The sequence below is a fragment of the Phocoena phocoena genome, chromosome 5 (genome assembly GCF_963924675.1).
Source record: "Phocoena phocoena chromosome 5, mPhoPho1.1, whole genome shotgun sequence".
NCBI lineage: Eukaryota > Metazoa > Chordata > Mammalia > Artiodactyla > Phocoenidae > Phocoena > Phocoena phocoena.
The window spans coordinates 35,923,583-35,945,582 of record NC_089223.1 but is presented as its reverse complement, the minus strand read 5'-3'; the positions used below and the strand labels follow the sequence as shown (position 1 = coordinate 35,945,582).

The following is a 22,000-nucleotide window of genomic DNA, read 5'->3' as shown; positions in this document are numbered from 1 at the left end:
TAACTATCACTTTGCCTTTTGCTGAATTCTTTTTATGCTGAGACAAAAAGAACCAGAGCTCCTCTGAGCCCCCTGCCGCCGAGATGCATTTCTGTGGTTTCAGAGCCAGGATATATAGTAGTTTTTGCTGGGAAAAAAAATGTAGTCAAACATCAAAGTTTATTGCTAATCACACAAAACAGACATCTCAAGTTAATAATTTTAGTGCTTTTCTATGTATGGGAAGATGCAAGAATCTGGGCTTCTTGACATTATTCCTTTGATATGCATCTTAACTATTTTGGGCCAGTATCCTGTCTTTCTCTATCCTGAATTCCCCTCAAGGTGCATGGTTGGGCAGCTGCAGTGGCTGATGGCTTGATGGAGAGCAACATTTATTGTTTACAAAATGGCAGGCAACAATTCTTTGTCCACAACCATGAAGTTTTACCTCTAGAAATAATCCTAGAGATACTGCATCAGCTAATGGTTGCTTGGTATCTCTCTGTGAAATGTTTTTGAGTTTGTTTTGTTTTTTAATGAAGGAAAAGAAGAAAGTAGAGATATTATCTTAAGGAATCTTAAAGCATGGACTCACCAAGCTTAGTTTGATTGATTTATTCATAAAAGCTCAATATGTCTCAATTTGCTAATCATTTTACATGAGATGCCCATTACCCTGAAAACCTCTTGTGTTTGGGGGAGATTATAGGTTATATCAGTTCCCTTTGTGATAATTTGGAAAAGAGCATTAGACCAAGAGCCAGAAGTATTCACTTACAAGGGGGTGTGACTTCCAATACCTCAAAAGTGGAAACAACTTAAGTGTTCATCAATGGATAAATGGATAAACAAAATGTGATGTATGCATAATAAGGGAACAAAATTTTCCACCCCGAAATGTGTCTCCTTGGCATGAAGATTAATTTAGGCTGATTATTTTTAAGAAACAGAAGACTTGGGAAGTCTTTTTTTTTACTTCTCCATAAGCTGCCTAAGGAATTTAGATAAAGGGCCTATTCCCAGAAGACATGATAAATATATACAATGGAATATTACTCAGCCATAAAAACTAATGAAATGTTGCCATTTGCTGCAACATGGAGGACCTGGAGGATAACATACTAAGTGGATTAAGTCAAACTGAGAAAGACAAATATTATGTGATACCATGTATATGTGGAATCTAAAAAAATAATACAAATGAATTTAGTTGCAAAACAGAAACAGACTCACAGATATAGAAAATAAACTTATGGTTACCAAAAGGGAAAGGACAGGGAAGGATAAATTAGGAGTATGAGTTTAATAGTACACACTACTATATATAAAATAGATAAATATAAGGATTTACTGTATAGCACAGGGAACTACATTCAATATCTTATAATAAGCTATAACAGAAAGTAATCTGAAAAAATATGTATAACTGGATCTCATTGTTGTATACTTGAAACTAACACAATATCTTAAATCAACTATACTTTAGTTTAAAAACAGCTATGGAGATGAATGGTGGTGATGGTTCCACAACAACATGAATATACTTAATGCCATTAAACTTTACTTTTAAAAGTGGTTAAGGGACTTCCCTGGCGGTCCAATGGTTAAGACTCCATGCTTCCAATGCACAGGGCAGGTTGGATCCCTGGTCTGGGAACTAAGATCCGACATGCTGCATGGCCAAAAGATTTAAAAATAAAAAATAAAATAAAATAAAATACAAATAAAAATGGTTAAAGTAGTAAACATTATATTATGTATATTTTACCACACACACACGAAAAGTGGCATGACTTCAAGCAATTCTTTTTATTTTTTCTATGTCTCACTTTTCTTATCTGGAAAATAATGATAAAAATAAATGCTTCTGGGTAAAATGCTTTTACCCAACACAGACCTTTACCAACACATCATAAGTTCAAGCTTCCTCACATACCCACACACAAGGGGGATATGAGACTCAGATGAGAGAGCATGTATATGAAGTAGATTTTCAAGTAGTAAATGGTTATATAAACCAAATAATAATAATAGTAATAGCTTAAATTTATTAAGTGCTTACTATTTGCCATAGACTGATATAAGGGCTTTAGGTAACAACTTATTTAATCCTCACAGGAAATATTTGAGGTAGGTCCTATTAGAATGAGCATTGTACAGATGAAGAAACTGATGGAAAGAAAAGTGAAGTAACTTGCTAAAGTCACATAGCCAGTAAGACGTTGAGTTAGGATTCAGGAAGTCAGATTGCAGTGCCCCAACTTTTAACTTAGACCAACTAAGTTAAAACCAGCCAGCCAAATAGTTCTCAACCAAGGATACTTTTGCCCCAAAGGAGACAGTTTGCCATGACTGGAGACATTGTTGGTTGTCACACCTCAGGCATGCTAGTGGCATCTAGTGGGTAAAGGCCAGGGATGCTGCTAAACATCTTACAATCCACAGACAGCCCTGTGCATTGAGGGAAAGAATTATCCAGCCCCAAGTGTCAGTTGTACCAAGGTTGAGGCATCCTGACCTAGGCTATACTATATCGCATTGGAGAGAGTATAATTGGCTCTTTAAGTTTTAACCCTGAGTGTATTTATAAAAAAAGAGTACTTGACTATATATCAGTCTGCATGCAGGTTTGCAGTGATGTTTATATGGATCCATTTAAATATTTAAATGTTAACATAGGTGATTTAGATCAGACTTCATGCTGGCTGCAACATCAGGAATCCGTTTTCAGGTTGAATGCCTCTAAGTTCAATATTTCACTTGCTCAGAGTGGGCCAGACCAGAGGACTCACACCATGCAAATTCATATACTACTGATATCCTTCTAAAAGGCAATGAAAAATTTTATAGCAGAATCTAGATTCTTTTACCTTCTGGGATATCTGTATTATCCAAGAATTAAGAAACTTTGAGAAAGTGAAAATCACTTTGTTAATGTTACTTAGTTCACATTATGCTCAAATAGTTTGGATGCTGAGAAATTTCGTTCAGACTGAGATCACCTGGAAAAAAAAAAAACTATTTTTTTTTTGTTATCTTGGGGTGAGAATGTTCATATTCCTCAAATACAGGTTTAACTTTCTCAACAAATACTAGAAACATAGAATCTACCCCCCTTGCTTTTTTTTTTTTTTAAGAGTTGAAGAGTTTTGTTTGCATGTCTTCATGACATCATTGGCTTCATTTCAACAAATTTTCGTAACAAGTAAAAACGTTTAGTTTACTCTGATCACATGTTACATCAGTTTTTTCCTACTGATATGAATGAAGGCACATCACGTTTATCATTAATTTCTCTTTGCATTACATTTTAGGATGAGGTGCTTTTGGAAAAATTTTGTTGACTAAACTAATACCATCTATAACATTTAGATTCTTATTGAACTGAAATATTTTTTGAATTTAGTCTGCTTTTTTTTCTCTTTTAAATTAATATCCCTCTTGAGAGCCACCCCTCTGACTGTCAATTTTAGAAATGTAATGATTTTTACACAAGTAATGATAACCAGAAAGGGAAAAAGATGGAATAGCATAACTAGCGATTTATAATTTGGAACACAGATAATAATGATGGTAATATTAATCATAGCATTTACATAGCAAAAGAAAGGGAAGGAAAAGGACAATGTGGAGAGAACATTGGCAGAGGTATCATCCAAGTTGGACTTTACCTTCTGAGCAGAGCCATTCTGTGAACGTCACTTGCACACTGTAGAGCTCAGAAGAGTTGATATGATATTGTAATTGATAATGGGTAGGTGGTATATCATGGTGTAAAGCAAGATCAACACTAAGTCATTATTCCTTTGGAGGCCATAAGATGAGGAAGTTATGGAATCTGTGCACATTGTTTTAATCCACAGTTTGTTTAGTCTAACTACAGTAATCTGCCAAGTAGAAGTTTAAGAATGTAATCTTTTCAAATAAATACTTTTTTCCCCCTTTCTGGAGGGGTTCATTAGTTCACCATCAAGGCTTCTGTGTACTGCCAAATTGATAAGGTGAGAAGGAGTTAGCTGGATGATGAAGGGGATACGAATGTTCCAGACATAGGAAACCAGGTGTATGGGTACCAGGAGGTGAGAGATCATGGCACATGCAAGGAATAGGAAGCTCTGTCTTGGAGCACAGAGTGTCAGGTAGAGAGAAGATAGAGACACAGCAAAGGCTTAATCTCTTAACAACAGTGAGGGCTAGTAAAAGGTTTTGAGTGGGAGACTGCTATCATCAGATTTAGAAACGCTGCAAGCTGGAGATGGCATTGGAAGAAGGATAAGAAGAGATGAAGGGAGACCAGTTAGGAGGTTTTTCAGTAATCCAGGTCAGAAATGATGGTGGTCTGAATGAGGGTGGTACAAAGGAGATATTTAGGAGCTAGAATCATGGAAGAAATATGCATTCATTAAAAAAATATATCAAATACTTGGTACGTTTTATGGGCTGTTCCAGGCATTGGGGGTATAGCAGTGAACAAAATACATAAAAACAAATCACCTCCTGGACTTCCTTGGTGGTCCAGTGGCTAAGACTCCGAGCTCTCAATGCAGGGGGCCTGGGTTTGATCCCTGGTCAGGGAACTAGATCCCCCATGCCGCAACTAAAGATCCTGCATGCAGCAACGAAGCTCCCATACGTGGCAACAAAAATCCTGCATGCCATAACTAAGACCCAGAGCAGCCAAATGAATGAATGAATAAATAACTGAATATTAAAAACAAAACAAATCTCTTCCCTTGGGAAGCTTACACTCTAAGGGCAATGTTGACAATAAAGAGCATAAGTAAGCAACATATGTAGCATGCTCCATAATGATAAGTGCCAAGGAGAAGATTAGAGAACAGAGGGAGAAATGCAAATGTATGTAGGCTGTGTAAGCAGGGTTGCAGTTTTAGGTATGGAGTGAGAAATTCTGAAAAGACCTAAGGAAGAAGACTTAAAGGAAAGAGGGAGCTAGTTATGTGGATATCTGGAGGAAAAGGTTCTGGAGAGAAAAGAGTAATGTACAAAGGTCTTGAAATGGGAGCATGTCTGGTGGGTTGAGAAACATCAAGGGACTAGTATGGGGCTTCCCTGGTGGCACAGTGGTTAAGAATCCGCCTGCCAATGCAGGGGACATGGGTTCGAACCCTGGTCCGGGAAGATCCTACATGCCGGGGAATAACTAAGCCCGTGCGCCACAACTACTGAGCCCATGTACCACAACTACTGAAGCCTGCATGTGCTCTGCAATAAGAGAAGTCACCGCAATAAGAAGCCTGAGCACCACAACAAAGAGTAGCCCCCACTCACTGCAACTAGAGAAAGTCCACGCACAGCAACGAAGCCCAAATGCAGCCAAAAATAAATTAATTAAATAAATTAAAAAAAAAAAGGGACTGGGCTTCCCTGGTGGCACAGTGGTTGAGTGTGAAGGTATTTTGTAGATGTGGTTAACATCTACAATCAGCAGTCTTTAAATAAAAGGAAATTATTCTTGATAATGTGGATGGGCTTCACTGAATCCATTGCAAGCCTTTGAAAGCAAAACCAAGCTTTTCTGTGCTATAGACTGAATGTTTGTGTCCCTCCGAGGTTCACAAGTTGCAATCTAACCTCCAATGTAATGGTATTTGGAAGTGTGGTGTTTGTCTCAGGGTCCAGCAAAGAATCATGACATTAGAGCTATACAAAATGTAGCCAATATTCAATTCACAAATCACTTGGTTTTTGCACAAAACACAGGTTAGTCAAAGTAGGGAAAATAGGAAAGGGGTTAAGAACCACTCCAAGGAGAAGTCTGGGAAGGAGGCATCTCAGCACAAGCAGTGGTCTCTGGTCCTGCCGCAGGTTGTGAGCAGAAGTCGCCCTCTACTCTGACAGAGCCTCCAGCAGCTGTCCGTCTAGAACAGCTCTCAGCAGGGGGTATCGGGTCCTCTAGTGAAGAGCCTTCAGTGGGTTCATTTCAAGGAGTGTGCAAGAGGGGTGTAATGATTATACCCCAGGGGGTCTTGTCTCTATCAGTTACTCCTGTTCCAATGAACTCTTCCTGCGGATGCTGCCTCCAAGATTCCTTATTTAAAGGAACACACTTAATTTATCACTCTAACACACTTGCAGTTCTATACCAGCCGTTTCAAAACAACTAATATTGTTGACATTGGCCATTATAACTTGGGGCCTTTGGAAGGGCCTTTGGAAGCCCACATGAAGGAAATTAGTATCTTATAAAAGAGACCTCACGGGACTTCCCTGGTGGCACAGTGGTTAAGAATCCACCTGCCGGTGCAGGGGACACGGGTTCGAGCCCTGGTCCGTGAAGATCCCACGTGCCTCGGAGCAACTAAGCCCACAAACTACAACTACTGAGCCCACGTGTTGCAAATACTGAAGCCCGTGCGCCTGGAGCCCATGCTCTGCAACAAGAGAAGCCACTGCAATAAGAAGCCTGTGCACCGCAACGAAGAGCAGCCCCCGCTTGCTGCAACTAGAGAAAGCCTGCGCGCAGCAACGAAGACCCAACGTAGCCAAAAATAAATAAATTAAAAAAAAAAGAGAGACCTCAGAGAGCTCCCCTGTCCCTTCTGTCCTGTGACAACACACCGAGAAGATAGGCTGGCTGATTGTGAACCAGGAAGCAGGCTCTCACCAGACACTGAATCTGCTGGTGTCTTCTTGATCTTGGACTTCCAGCCTCCAGAAGTGTGAAGAATAATTTTCTGTTGTTCATAAGCCACCTGGTCTTTGGCATTCTGTTACAGCAGCCTGAACTAAGACACCCTGAGTAAGAAGAAATTCTGCCTCAAGACTGCAGTATCAACTTCTGCCCAAGAGTTTCCAGCCTGCCAGTTTCCTCTACAAATTTCAAATTTTATAGCCTCCACAATCATATAAGCTGATTCCTCAATTCCTTGAAATACATCTGTCTCTTTCTCTCTATCTGTCTGCCAGTATGTATGTATATAAAACCTCCTACTGGTTATGTTTCTCTGGAGAATCCTAATAAGGTAGTAAAGTACCAGGTAAGAAGACTGGACAACATATGGCCTTGTAGGTCATGGTAAGGACTTTAGCTTTTACATAAGAAGTTAATGAAGGATTTTGAGCTGAAGCATGACATGAGCTCATATTCCAAAGAGTCAATCTGGCTGCTGTGTTTGGAGTAGCAGAAAGGGGTACAAGAGGTGAGGGAGACTTGGATTGGGGGTAGCAGTGGGGATGAAAAGGTAACAGAATTCTGGATATATTTTCAAAGTGGAGCAAACAGAATTGTTTTCATGATGGATATGGGAGTGAGAGAGAGGAACTGAGGATGACACGAATCTTTTTGGCCTGAGCAACTAATTAATGGGGTTTGGAACAGGTTTGGGAGAACATTAAAAGCTCACTTTCGGCAATGCTACCTTGAAATGCCTATTGGCCATATGGGCAGAGATATCAAGAGGGCACTGGATATCTGTCTGGTGTTCAGAGGGAAGATTTGGGCTTGGAAGTATAAATGTGGGAATGATGATTGATATTGAATGTGTGTGCTGGGGATTAGGATGTTGGTGAGGTGAGAGATGAAGGTGAGGGAAGAGGAGGCAGGTATAGCTCCAGGATTCTGGCTTAGACACTCGTTAAAAGTGTCATTCTGTTAGGGAACACAGATGGGGAACAGAAGATGCTAGGTTTTCCATGTGTTGATTTAAAAACATCTATTTAACTGGAACTGGAGATAATCTAGGAGCCTATGTAACCTAATTTGATCCTTTTATAGATGAAAAAACTGAGATTTCAGAAGAGCCAATGTGAATTACATTGACCAGTGCTCTTTTTGCAGTTCTAGGGTGCCTGTAATTATAGGGATGACTATAAAAGTAAAAGGCACATCTCCCCAATTCTGAGGTTGACCTAGTCATCCCTAGATGAAAAAACCCCCCAAAACCAAAGAACTCAAGTGGTCAGATTGGCTCTCAGGTCAAGTGGAAACTCCTATCTATTTGGGGTAAGGATGTGATGTCCAGTGTAGATTACGACTATTCCAATATTTTCAGGCTCAGTATTTTAATTTCAAGAAACTTTACCTATCTATTTATCTATCATCTATCTCTCTGTCTATCTATCTATGTGGCTTGTGGGACCTTAGTTCCCCAACTAGGGATTGAACCTGCAACCTTGGCAGTGAAAGCAAAGAGTTGTAAACACTGGACCACCAGGGAATTCCCAATTTCAGGAAACTTTAGACTATGGTGATTTGGGGCCAGGCCTGGTTGGATTGTTTTAGGTGGAATAATTGGGCATCTGCATTGTAGCATTTTATTCTACTTTAAAATAATCCCAGATTGAATAGCTTCAATTGCCATCAGAGATTTTCATTGGCTGCTTTTGGAATATTGTTTAAACATAAAGGAAAGCTTGGGTAAAAGTAGAGCTTGTATAGGGTGATGGTTCAACTCTCCAAGAATTCCACTGAGGCTGTATGATAGTGAGGTCAGCAAACATGGGTTCAAATCCTGAGCTTGACTTCTAAGTAGCCATGTGATTTTACGTGTTTGGTGAACTTCCCTGGTCTATAGTTATCTCATCTTTGAAATGGGGATAATGATGTCACACACATAGAATTGTCCAAGGAGGTAAATCTATCACCCAGCCTGGGAGAGGAGGCTCTTAATTGCTCCCCTTCCCCACTGTAAAATACTTACTGGCCGTTTACTCACTAGCCAGGTTGGTGTTGAGAAGGTATTGAGGGTCAGTTTTAACCCTTTTCTTTGGTCTGATTCCCCACTCTTTCTAACCCTCATTTCCATTAAAAAGTGTAGATTTCTGGCAAGTGAGAATGGTGGCATGGGGGCAGGGGTGGGGAATAGTGTTTCTGAAGCAAGCATGGACATATTCTCAAAGGGAATAGGAGAGAGGCTGGTGAGCCTCAGCAGTCCCATGGCAGAGCCCCAGCGTGACAGCAAGGGCTCAGAAGAAGGCTTTAGGGTGTGTCCAGGGAGGGTGGCTCACCGCCACAGTCAGGATTTCTGTACCCTGCAAAGGAGAGAGCCATCGGTCTTCAAGGTCCTAGTTTAGGACCACAGGGTACCATGACAGTTGACAATTGGGTGTCTTTCTGTATTTACCTGAAAACAATGTAAGCCTCTCTGATTTTGGTGTGACCCTTACAAGTAGCACGGTTGATGGCTGAGATGGATTTTCCCATTAAACTATTGAGAAGTGGGTTCAGAGCTAGCATAATATCCAGGAAGTACCTCGCAAAAAAGAGAAGTAGTACTTATTTCTCACAATGGTCAATGCCAAAATTCATCCAAGTGCTAATTTTAGACAAGTGTGTTAAGAGCCAAAGCAAGTTTATTGTGAAAAGAGGAAAGCTGTCAGTACATTTTGGGCCTCAGTTATCTTACTGAAGTTTCACTAAAGGCTTTCTCCTAGTCTGTTGAAACTTGCCACTTGACAAGCTGGAACTGGTGTAACTTAATCAAAAGAACAAACAATCCGTTTCAAAATGAGTTAAAAGATGACTATAACGGACTCTCCACCTTCTAGTGTCATTCTCTGCTAACATAATAGGGTCTAGGTAAATCCATAAATGCTGGCGATTCACAGATATTCTAGTAGAACTAAAGTATGGAGAGGACTCCAAGTTACAATATTCAATATAATGATGTTTTGGAAAGCAGACCTTTTTTTTTTTTTTTGGCTGCACCAGGTGGCATTCGGGATATTAGTCAAACCCGTACCCCCTGCAATGAAAACGCAAGAATCTTAACCGCTGGACCACCAGGAAAGTCCCTGGAAAGCAGGCATTTTTGACTCTGGTATGTACTTACATCAAGTAAATGTAGAATATATATTTTGATGTATATTCTACATTTAATTTTGATTCTCTGTATTAGAAGAAGTTAGTTGATGGGAAACAGGGAGAAATTTATTGTAGAAATACCTTCAGATGAAATTTACTTATATGTTACAGAATCTATAGTATAACTTTCCTTAAACAGATTTCCAGATACTAAAAGAGAAAAAGAAAAAGACCTTGATCACATAATCCATTTTCCTTTCATTTGAAGGTTAAGCTATGTTCTGTTCAAAATAAAAAGATAGAAACACCAAAAGTTTAAGTTTGGTCCATTTATTATTGTTGCTACTTATGGGTACATTCTCCCAATTCTCTGCCTCAAATCCCAAAGATGCTTTCATCCTTGCAACACGTGTTCATCTCTAATTTCCTTGTGCCGAAATGTTTGGCATTGGAATGTGAGGTATTTCTCAGAAAGCAGTAGTAATGTGTAGGCTGGAATGTTTGAGCAATATTTCTTATATCGCATGAGATTCATTATGAAATACCACTAGATATAGTCCTTCATTGTATTTAGCGAGTTTGAAGTTTCCATTTTGATGTAGAATAGAAAAGGAAATGTGAATTATATAAAATTTAAGTGTAATTAAAAATAAAAATACATCTTAAATATTTTTAGTACAAACCTTGCAGAGCCTTCAATGAGCCACAGAATCTTGGGAATTATTGTAAAACTGTTTCTCTTTTTCTTCATTTTTTCACAAAATCAGTTCCTCATATATTTCTGTGTATTATATGACATTAGGACTTGCCAGAACCTCAAAAGATGGTATTGAAGAAAAAAAGGTAATTAGGAAAAGCAGAAGTCCAAACATTAAAATTCTGATTAATATTAGATGAAATCAGCTTAAACTTTGTAAATCAGTTTTCAAAAGACCAAGCACTTATTTTTCTTTCATTTTATATCCAATAACTGCATCAAACCTAACATCAATCTTTCATTTTAAAATTGCCAGGAAACGCTCAGGAAGGATCCTAAAAGAAAGATACATGAAAATCATTAGGAAATTAATATTAAGTACATTTGTAAAATATCTTTAAGAATACTTATATTTATCATATATCTTGTCCATGTTCATCTTAAATAAGATTAAGAACATTTACTCTGAGTCACTATTATATGTTCTTTCCAATGAAATCCATTTCCTTTTGAAAAGGAAAAGGAAGGAAGTTTTAGCCTTCTTTAGGGTAGGAGTGACTTGAAAGATTTAGTCTTCAAAATAAATATACTTGAATATTCTTCAAAAGATCTAAGATACAAGGTGTATAGAACTGAATAATTCAGATACTAAAGGCTCTTAAAAAAAAGAAACCTGACATTGGAAAGGAAATAAGAATAGGAAATAATTTTATACTTTATAATCCAGAAACTAATAAAATGTTCCACTAAGAGACTGTGGAAGCAGAATTGCTAAAAGAAAATGCAAACAGTATACTTGGTTTTGAGCATAATGCTGAACAAATTAACAAAAGCGTTTAAATTCCTTAGATGTAAACGAAAGAGTTAACACATACCCCAGAGTGTTCTTGTGAAGAATCAATGTGTTAACATAAATGCCTTAAATGGTGATGGACACACAGTAGGTTTAATTTTTTTCTCCCCACCCTATACTTAAGAATTTTGAGGAACTTGTCACATTCCAATGAGTCTGAGAGAAACTAAACAGAATATGTAAGTCAGTGTAACTATATACAGACATCTGCTTAGATGGCATTAAAATAAGGTTTGGAAGTTGAGCACCAAACATTCGTAGTCAGAGGAATATCAGGGCAATATTAATAATAGTGATACTTACAATGACAGTAGTGCATAACATTTATTACTTATAGTATACTATAATATTTTATAGTATATACAACATATATACTATATATAGTATATATTATATTACTTACATAATATAGTACACTGAATATTTTAAATGCATTATTTTGTTTATTCCTCACAGCCCTATAAAGACTTGTTGTCTCCATGAAGAAACTGAGCTTCAAAGAAGTTAGATAACTCATCCATGTTCATGTAGCGAGCAAGTCAGAAAAACACAACTTCACCTAACTCCAGAACACAAACTGTGAGTCTCTATGTTAAAGGTCTAGGTACTCTTTATCTAATTAACAAACATTTTGGTGCCTCCTATGTGTCCATCAACTCTTCGAAGTGCGAGGATATAGGGCTTCCCTGGTGGCGCAGTGGTTGACAGTCTGCCTGCCGATGCAGGGGACATGGGTTCGTGCCCCGGTCCGGTAAGATCCCACATGCCGCGGAGCGGCTATGCCCATGAGGCATGGCTGCTGAGCCTGCGCGTCTGGAGCCTGCGCTTCTCAATGGGAGAGGCCACAACAGTGAGAGGCCCGCGTACTGCAAAACAAAACAAAACAAAACAAAAAAACCAAACAAAGTGCGAGGATATAGTGATGAAAACCAGGCAAAATTACTTCCCTCAGAGAGTTACCTTCTAAAGGACTGTGATCACTGAGGGCTTACATAATGTGACAAGTCAAATGTGAAACACTTCACAGGTTTTAATTCATTTATGCACCAAGAAGATCCTTGAGCTTTACTACCTAAACCTTTAAGGTAGTTTCAACCATAGTTCCTAGAAGAAGGGGCTAAAAAGCCTGACACAAGCCACTTAATGCTTTTGATCTCCTGAATTTTTTTTTAAGGCTCTACGTCAGTAGTTCTCAAAGTACGATCTTTGAACCAAATGCCTGTGACAGTTGCTTGTTAAAATAGAGATTCCTGGATCCCAATTCAAACATCCTATATTAAAATCTCTAGAGGTGAGATTTTTTTTTTTTTTTTTTTTTTTTTTTTTTGCAGTATGCGGGCCTCTCACTGCTGTGGCCTCTCCCGTTGCGGAGCACAGGCTCCGGATGCACAGGTTCAGTGACCATGGCTCACGGGCCCAGCCGCTCCGCAGCATGTGGGATCCTCCCAGACCAGGGCACGAACCTGCGTCCCCTGCATCGGTAGGCGGACTCTCAACCACTGTACCACCAGGGAAGCCCTATTTTTTAAATTGACTTCCCAAGTGATCCATGTTGGGGAAGCCTGACTTTAGGGACAGGCAGGAGAGGCTTTTTTTCTTTTCCTGACCAAAGGTACCTCTTCACTTTCCCCTGACCAGACTCACTGCCACACAGCCTTCCTCCCAGAAAAGTAATGGGGTAATGTGCTATGATGAGACAGTCTTTAAACCAGCAGTTTCCAATCTTGGCTGTACATTAGAATCACTTAGAAGGATGTATCCCTCAGAGACCAGGCCCACAGACCATTTAGATCAGACCATTTAGATCAGGATCTTGGGAGCAGGTATCAGGTGTTAGCATTTTTTAAAATCCCCGGTGAATTCTAATGGGCACCAAAGTTGAGAGCTACTGCTCCCAAGAAATGTTTCTCAAATTTGAATATGCATACAATCACCTATGGGTCATATTAAAATACAAATTCTGATTCAGGAGATCAGGAGACTCTGCATTTCCAACAAACTCCCAGGTGATGCTGATGCTGCTGGTCCATGGACCACATTTGAAGTAGCAAGGCTCAAGGGTCTCTAAAATTATAAAAGATTATTTAGCAATACCTATGCTTCAGTATAATTTTGCACAAAGGAAGAGCTCAGTGATTATCTGTTGTATATTTAAATGAATATCTAAAACCTGACTATGGTCTCCTCCAAAATCATTGTCACATAATTCCATTATGTAATAATGCTTAGAAACTATCCTCCTTCATATGCATTCATTTATAAGACAGGACTTCCAGAATTATACAAATTTCTTTCTTCAAAAAAAAAAAACCACAGGGCTTCCCTGGTGGCGCAGTGGTTGAGAGTCCGCCTGCCGTTGCAGGGGACACGGGTTCGTGCCCCGGTCCGCGAAGATCCCACATGCTGCGGAGCGGCTGGGCCCGTGAGCCATGGCTGCTGAGCCTGCGCGTCCGGAGCCTGTGCTCCGCAACGGGAGAGGCTACAACAGTGAGAGGCCCGCATACCGCAAAAACCAAAAACCAAAAAAAAAACACAAAAAACTTAAAAAACATATGGAAATTATTCAGTTCCTTTGCCCAATTGCTATACCAATCTTGCTTGAATGATTAACAAATGTGGTTTTAAAAATGGATGGATTCTTTAAGCTTATTATTTTTATTAATTCAATTACATTTAATTGTACTTTTATCAAATGCCTGGTTTTAAATCTGAGTAAAAACATGTAATAGATAACCTTTATTTATAATGCTGACAAACATCACTGTGGCTTACCTTTCCACCACTGTTAAAAAGCTTATAGAAGATGGAATAAAGATGATTTTCTGCTCAGTCAGGATCCCATCTATCGGCTTGTTTACCACTGCCTCAGGTTCCAGGGTGGGTCCCAAACTGAAATCAGAAGTAGTCTTCAGAAACAAAACATTTCAATGACGTTTTAGCTTTGATTTGGTGCTAAGTGAGTAAGTTAAGTTACCATACAAACCATAACATAACTGACTTGTAGTATCTAGCGCAACACAGATGCTCAAGCCGTTTTAGCATTAATAATAACAAAAACAGGAGGAGTCTTTCAAGATGGTGGAGTGGAAGGACCTTGTGCTTACTTCTTCTCATGAACACACCAAAACCACAAATAACATCTGAACAACCATCGATAAAAAAGACTGGAACCTACAAGGATCTTCTACATCTAAAGGCATAAAGAAGAAAGCACAATGAGACGTGAACAGAGTATCTGTCAGGCAAGAGCTGCTGTGATGATTTATGATGATGCCAATAAAATGTGGGTGCCAGCTGGTGGTTCAGTCAGGTTCAGCAGAGTTCATATATATCATCATACAGGCAACAACACATTCAGAGTGGTGGGCAGGAAGATTCAGGACCATCAGGTCGTGATAAATTGTGCCATTCCTAAAGGGTTGCTAGACAGGTGTCTGGTCTCAACTTTGGCAGCAAAGAAGATGCCAATGTCTTCACAAGTGCCATGACGCATGCCTTAGAAGTGTTGAATTCACAGGAAATGGGGCCAATATTGCCTTGACAAAATTCACAACTACCTGCCCAAGTTCAGAATGGCCCATCACAAGAATTGGAAATTCAAAGAAGGCAGCTACAAGAACAGCAATGACAAAAGGAGCTGGAGCAGGAAAGGCTGGAGAGAGAAAGAATGGAAAGGGAGAGACTGGAGAGGGAGAGATTAGAAAGGGAAAGGCTGGAGAGGGAGCGACTAGAACAGGAGCAGCTGGAGCGAGAGAGAGACAAGAAAGGGAACGTCAGGATCGTCTGGAGGGGAGAGGCTGGAGAGGCTGGACCGGGAAAGGCCAGAACGAGAGCGGCAAGAGCAGCTAGAAAGGGAGCAGCTGGAATGGGAGCTAGAGCCAAGAATGGCAAATGCCGCTGCCCCTGCCTCTGTGGAGACGACTCCTCAGCTTCTGAGCCAGGCTTGCAGGCCGCCTCTCAGCCGCGTGAAATCTCCAGCCCAACAGGGCATTGTCTTGGGACCGCCTGCACCTCCACCCCCTCCTCTACTCTCACCGGGTCCTGCCCAGGCATCAGCCACGCTCCCTCCATCCCCAGGGCCCCCTCCACCCCCTCCACTTCCGTCCTCAGGGCCCCCCCTCCGCCTCCTCCACCGCCTCTTCCTAATCAGGTACCTCTCCCCCCCCCCACTCCTGCTCCTCCCCTCCCTGCAACTGGAGTTTTTTCGGGATCCATGTCTGAAGACCATGGCCCTTTAACTGGACTTGCAGCTGCAATTGCTGGAGCAAAACTTAGGAAAGTGTCATGGATGGAGGATGCCTCCTTCCCAGGTGGTGGGAATACCACTGGTGTGAATTCAGCCTCCTCTAAAACAGATAAGGGTGGTGGAAATGGACCCCTTCCATTAGAGGGTAGTGGTTTAATGGAAGAAATGAGTGCCCTGCTGGCCAGGAGGAGAAGAATTGCTAAAAAAGGGATCAGAAATAGAAACAGAACAAAAAGAGGACAAAACTGAAGATTCAGAGCCTGTAACTTCTAAGACCTCTTCAACAAATACACCTGAACCGACAAGAAAACCTTGGGAAAGAACAAATACAATGAGTGGCAGCAAGTCACCTGTTATTTCCAGATGGGATTCTCCAAGGTAAAATCAGGTTGTTTTTGACAACAGGTCCTATGATTCATTACACAGACCAAAATCTGTGCCCTTGTCACAGCCCAGTGCCAACGGAGTCCAGATGGAGGGACTGGACTATGACAGGCTGAAGCAGGACATTTTAGATGAAATGAGAAAAGAATTAACTAAGCTAAAAGAAGAGCTCATTGATGCAATCAGGCAGGAACTGAGCAAGTCAAATACTGCATAGAGAATCAAACTAAGGAGAGATAGGACTTTAATCTGGAGAAAGGAAAAAAAAAAACCCTACAAAGAACAACTGTGTTACCAACAACAAAACCTTTATATTTTGTGAGCTGTAAGAAGAAAATGGAGACAAACAGTTGGAAGGAGGGAAAAACCAGCATAGTTTGAAAGACTTCAGGCATCACTACTCTGGCGGTAAGCTATTTCCCTCCCATTTTGCTGCTTTTTTCTGACCTTTACAACACGATGGAAGAGAGCTGTATAGGAGTTCCTGTATCGGTTATGCAGAAAATACTGAATCCGTCAGGCAAGATCACCGTGCATTGAAATATTTTCATGTCAAGAGAAAATCGCACATTTCCCACAATCCATTGCTAAAATAAAGAGGAGAAAGGCTTGAGAAGTTTTTTTCAGAGAATGGTGATGAGGAATTTAGCAAGTTATGCTATTGTATTGTAAATGTTTCTCTCAGGTTTGTCTTCCTATCATATTTGATATTCCATGAATAATTGAGTTCAGCCCTATGTAGGTTAAGTTCATAAAATGTGGAACAAATCGAATTGTATGTGCTTTCAAAGGGTGATATTTATAAGAAAGTGTCCTAAAAATGATTTGTTCGGAGTGAGGAATTTTAGAATGATAAGAAGTCTCTCGAGTTTAGCCTTCATGCAATTTTGTAGATTCAAACATAAAATTTGTCCAGAATTTAAAGATTTAGATGGCTTTCTAAATTGTTACAATGCTTTACCAAATCTGTGACTCCTACATAACACAAACCAGTGGTCAAATGTAAAACAGTATATTGTAGATTTACTGTAGGTTTTCAACCTTTTTTAGATTTATGCATGTGGACTTTTTTTTTTTTTTTTTCGGTACGCGGACCTCTCACTGTTGTGGCCTCTCCCGTTGCGGAGCACAGGCTCCGGACGCGCAGGCTCAGTGGCCATGGCTCATGGGCCCAGCCGCTCCGAGGCATGTGGGATCTTCCTGGACCAGGGCATGAACCCGTGTCCCCCTGCATTGGCAGACGGACTCTCAACCACTGCGCCACCAGGGAAGCCCGCATGTGGACATTTTTATAATGTAATTACAATCACCACAAAATTAGCTTTTTAAATTGCAGACAGTAATGCATGTCAAACTAATATGTAGTGGGCTTTTCAAGGCCTAGTCCCAGGGAAAACATTTTGTAGAGTATAGGGGAATGGGAGGAAGGGAAGGAATAATTTTTTATTTAAAGTTAATTTCTGCACTATCTTCGTTCTCAGTTACCTGCATGAATAATAATGAGGAATATTTTGTGACTTTTATTGGTAAATATGTTAACAGCACCAAGTACTTAATCTTTTACATCATGTCTTCACCTATTTGTATTTTAACTTGAGTAAGTTCAATGGTCTGAAACATGATTCTGAGCTTCACATGAGTTACATCTTACTGTGGAACTCAAAAGTTCCATCCCTGAATTTGGCAGTTGTTATTACCCTGGTGCCCTGCAGTTATACAGGTGTTCAGGTACACGTTCCTGACTACAAAGCTGCTTTTGAATCTTGTTATGTTGAAATACTAGAAAAGTAACAATGATGACAGCAATTAAGGTCACAGAAATCATTAGATAAAGGGAAAACAACAAGGGGGTGTCCCGCATAATTTTCTTTTAATAAAGTGAGACTTAGGTGGTGGGAAGAAGGAACTAGATACTCTACTTACCACCGTGTGTGTGTGTGTGCGTGCGTGTTTGTGTGGGCACTCACGTGTGTGTATGTTATCCACTCTCTTTTCTTTGAAACTTCTAAGATTAAAATAAGGGAGAAATCCTGTATGTTGCAATGATAGAATTTTTTGAAATTTTAGGAAATCAAAATTCTCCAGGCTCTCCATCTTGATTTATGCTTGAGTTGTTATGTGCCATATTTGCTTTGAAACCTTTATCAGTAGTTTTACTAAAATTTTGAAGAAATAATCCACTTTCATTTGCTTTGTAGATTTCTTAATCTAAGTTCATAAGACAGAACTTGTTGATAGCGTAGTTAGAATTCTAAGTGCTGCAAGTTTGCAGCCATTACCACTCAAAGAGTTTGAATGAGGGATTTTTTCCCCCTTGTTAAAATAGTTCCTGTTTACGTAGAAACTTCATTTTTAGATCTGTGATGGATGAGCTATCATAATTCAAGTATACAGTTCTTTTTTTTCTATCAACTATTCATTGTCATCCAATAGTGAAGACATTAAAGATGCAGGCAAGCTTATGAAGTACTACTTTCTAAAAGAAATAGGAGGCATTTTCATCTTTATTATTGTACTTTTGGTTACGCAAACACTTTGATGATACAAATGTTTATGTCCCCCATAAATCTGGTCAGAAATCACTTTTGATTTTGTTGATTAAGTTAAACAGTCTATAGTAGGATAGAGTACTGGGTACAAGTGTTCCAAAGTAAGGTAAAAGACTACGGTAAAAATGCTAGATCTTAAAAAAGAAACTGGTTTATGCCCTAAACGTTTTGTGCCTTGGTCTAATATTAACATGATGTCTGTGTAAAATGACAAAAAGAACCAGTGTTGAATCACGTTTTATTTCCTGTCGTTCTGCGTTATCCCAGATTGCTAAATGTGTTCTTTCCAAGAAGTTTGATTGAAGTACTGTATACATTTACTGTCCTATGTGACAGTTTTGTCATTGTTAGAGATTTCAGTAATTAAAATGGGAAACAGAAGCTTAGGTTATTTTCCTTATTAAAACTATGTTCCTTGGAGCCACAATATTATGATGGTTTTTGTGCTTTTGTCTTAAGCTGAGTGCAGTTTAAGGGATCCTTTCTAATTACAGGAAGGTACTTCTTTCCTTCAACACTGTGATCTGACCTGTGACAAATCTGTACTATACACTATGTAAATGGCTAACAGGTCAACTGCAAAACAACTGAATGTACAAATCTTAGTGCTGGTGATGAAATCTCTTCAGAATACTCATCATGATCTCAAAGTTTGTCTCAAAATTAGCAAGCATCAAGTGTCAATCAAAACTGAAGATGAAAAACTAATGAATGTTGAATTCTCATGCTTTAGGTGTACTTCCTTATTAGAATTTTTGGTTCTCTGCTATTTTTACCGTACTGTTTCATTTAAATTTCCTACATGCCAACTTCGTTTGTGCGATTGAAATAAAATTGCAGTATATATATAAAAATAACAAAAAAAACCCATTTAGTGCTTATCATGTACTGCACACTGTGTTAAACAATCTACGTAAGTTATCTCACTAAAGTTTTCCAACAACCCTATGAAGGAGATACTATAGTCCCTATTTTGCATATGAGAACTATAGGAGTAACTAGGACTCGAAAATAATTTAGCTAGATTAGGACTGACAAATTTCACTTTTAAATCTCTAGAAGTCTTGGGAAAGAAGTCAGATGCCATTATACAAGTTTTATTATCCTATTAAGACTATTTAATGAACAATTTCTAGAGTATCAGAGGAATTAAAATATAGGAATATGCTTAGCTCTAAGTCCTTGATCTCCGTATGTAACCCTTATATTTCTTAGGTCTTGATTTAATTTTCAGCTTTCTTACTTAGTTCCATGTTACATCTTTACTGTGTAATCATCCTGGTATATGTACTACTGAGTAGCAAGTAGTCCCTAAAAAGTGGCCTCTGTTATCTGGGTGTTAGAATAAGGGCACTTAGGAGGAGTTGCACAAGAGTTGGTCCTGAGTTTTTAACATTTAAAAAAAATTTATTTATTTTATTTATTTACTTTTGGCTGCGTTGGGTCCTTGTTGCTGCACGCGGGCCTTTCTCCAGTTGTGGTGAGTGGGGGCCACTCTTTGTTGCGGAGCACGGGCCCCAGGCACGCAGGCCTCAGCAGTTGTGGCTCGCGGACTCTAGAGCACAGGCTCAGCAGCCATGGCGCATGGGCTCAGCTGCTCCGTGGCATGTGGGATCTTTGCGGACCAGGGCTCACCGTGTCCCCTGCATTGGCAGGTGGACTCAACCACTGCGCCACCAGGGAAGTCCCTAACATTTTTTTAATGACTTAGAAAAAAGATACATAATCAAATTTATTCATGAAATTTGCTAATGTCACCAAACTGGGTGACTAACATTTTGGGGAGGCAGATTTTAAATGTGTGCCACTAGTTGAGAGAAGTAAGGCAAAAAAAATTGGATGAGATTCTTTAGGAACAAATACAGAATAGTTCATTCAGAAAGAACATGTAGTAAAGTAAAACTGGGACAATTGGAAAGTGTAGTATTGTACTTAAAAGTGAGCATGATAATTGGATACATGAAGGAGAGCAGAGCTTAAAACATACATGATATAATCTTTCATTCTCAGCATAGGTCAGTCACTTATTAGAACACTGTGTTCACCCCAGCACCCCGACGCAACAGTATTACATATGAAAAGCTTGGAGATGTCACTGCAGAGGAAATATAATAATGAAAGCGATGGCTTTTGGCTCAATAGAGGCAAAAATGAAAGGCAATGGAAACTTGAAGAAGACTAAGCAGTCCTTTAGCCTGTGGGATAAGAAGGTAATGGGTGTTGAGGAGGGTGACTCTAGAAGCTGAAGGATGCTTGTGCCTTGAAAAGTGTTCAGAGGGAAATTCACTTTCAAGCATACCACTACCAGACTTCAATATTCCCAAGCTCCATCAAAGCTCACAAACGCCTGTGTAAACAGTATAGCATACTCTCTCGAATTCACACTGTGGCCTTGCTAACCTACCAATCAAATGGTGTTGCATTTACTGAACTTTCCTTAGTTACTTGATCTCTTTACCTAAGGTCTTAGCCTCTGTCAGAAGAATTTTCATTAAACTTAAAGGCTGTCCAATATCACGATATTAAAAAGATCAAAAGAAAAGTCTTCCAGAAAAAATTCAATTTCTTGGCAGACTAAAATCTTAATCATTAAAATATCAGTACATGGAAATATTTTATTCCCTGATAGTCTAATTTTAACAAGAGTTGTAAATCCTATTAAATAAATGTAGGTAACGGATTTTGTAGAAACTATACAAAATCACTTCAGGCCAATCTGCTGGGGTTGAGAAGAAGAATCCATGTAGGATCATAAGAATACTTAGGGAGAAAGAGTACTTTCAGGTAGAAGAACTGTGTTTGATTATCTAATTTTACCACTTAAGTAGCTGAATAATTTTGGGGATGACATCTCTACTCTTTAAAGCTCAGGTTTTTGTTTTTATGTTTAATATGAAAAATGGAGATAATGCAGTGGTATGCTGGTAAATGTGTAACAACTGGCTCTCCTGGGGACAGAATTACCAGTTTTGTAGCATTTTCCAGTTTCTATGGTATAAATACTCCAACCAAAATAGCCAATTTCAAGCTACCAACATGGTGTCACTGAATGAATATAAGCCAGCTTTAGCACTCTGTGGGTAACATGATGGTTAAATGGGAAATGTACATATAAATACTTATACAGTTATACTATACAAATGTTACTTGTCACCTTCTTATATAACATCTTTTTTTACGGTACTAGCCAATGAAAACTAATATCTTTCTGTAGCACACACACAAAAGCTAAATTTTTAGAGAAAATAAATTTTGTTATGTATATTACATATAGGAGAGTAGGCGTTTTAAGAGGATGAATCAGAACATACAATTTTTGTTATTTAATAAATCCAGCTTATGCTACATTATTTATACACTAACAGAAAAGAAAAAAATAACTTATTTAAGGGAAAAGCACTTAATTAAAAATTGTTGGTATATCTAATAATGAAGCCCCAAAACAGATGAAGCAAAAAATAACCAAATTGAAGGGAAATATGGACAGTTTAAAAGTAAGAGCTGGAGACATTAATCCCACTTTCAA

The 22,000-nt window shown here is 39.1% G+C and overlaps 1 pseudogene; it reads left to right on the top strand.

The window, feature by feature from the left end:
• Positions 1–14,525: 14,525 nt before the first annotated feature.
• On the top strand, positions 14,526–16,142 carry LOC136123454 (protein enabled homolog; annotated as a pseudogene).
• The last annotated feature ends 5,858 nt before the right edge of the window (positions 16,143–22,000 follow it).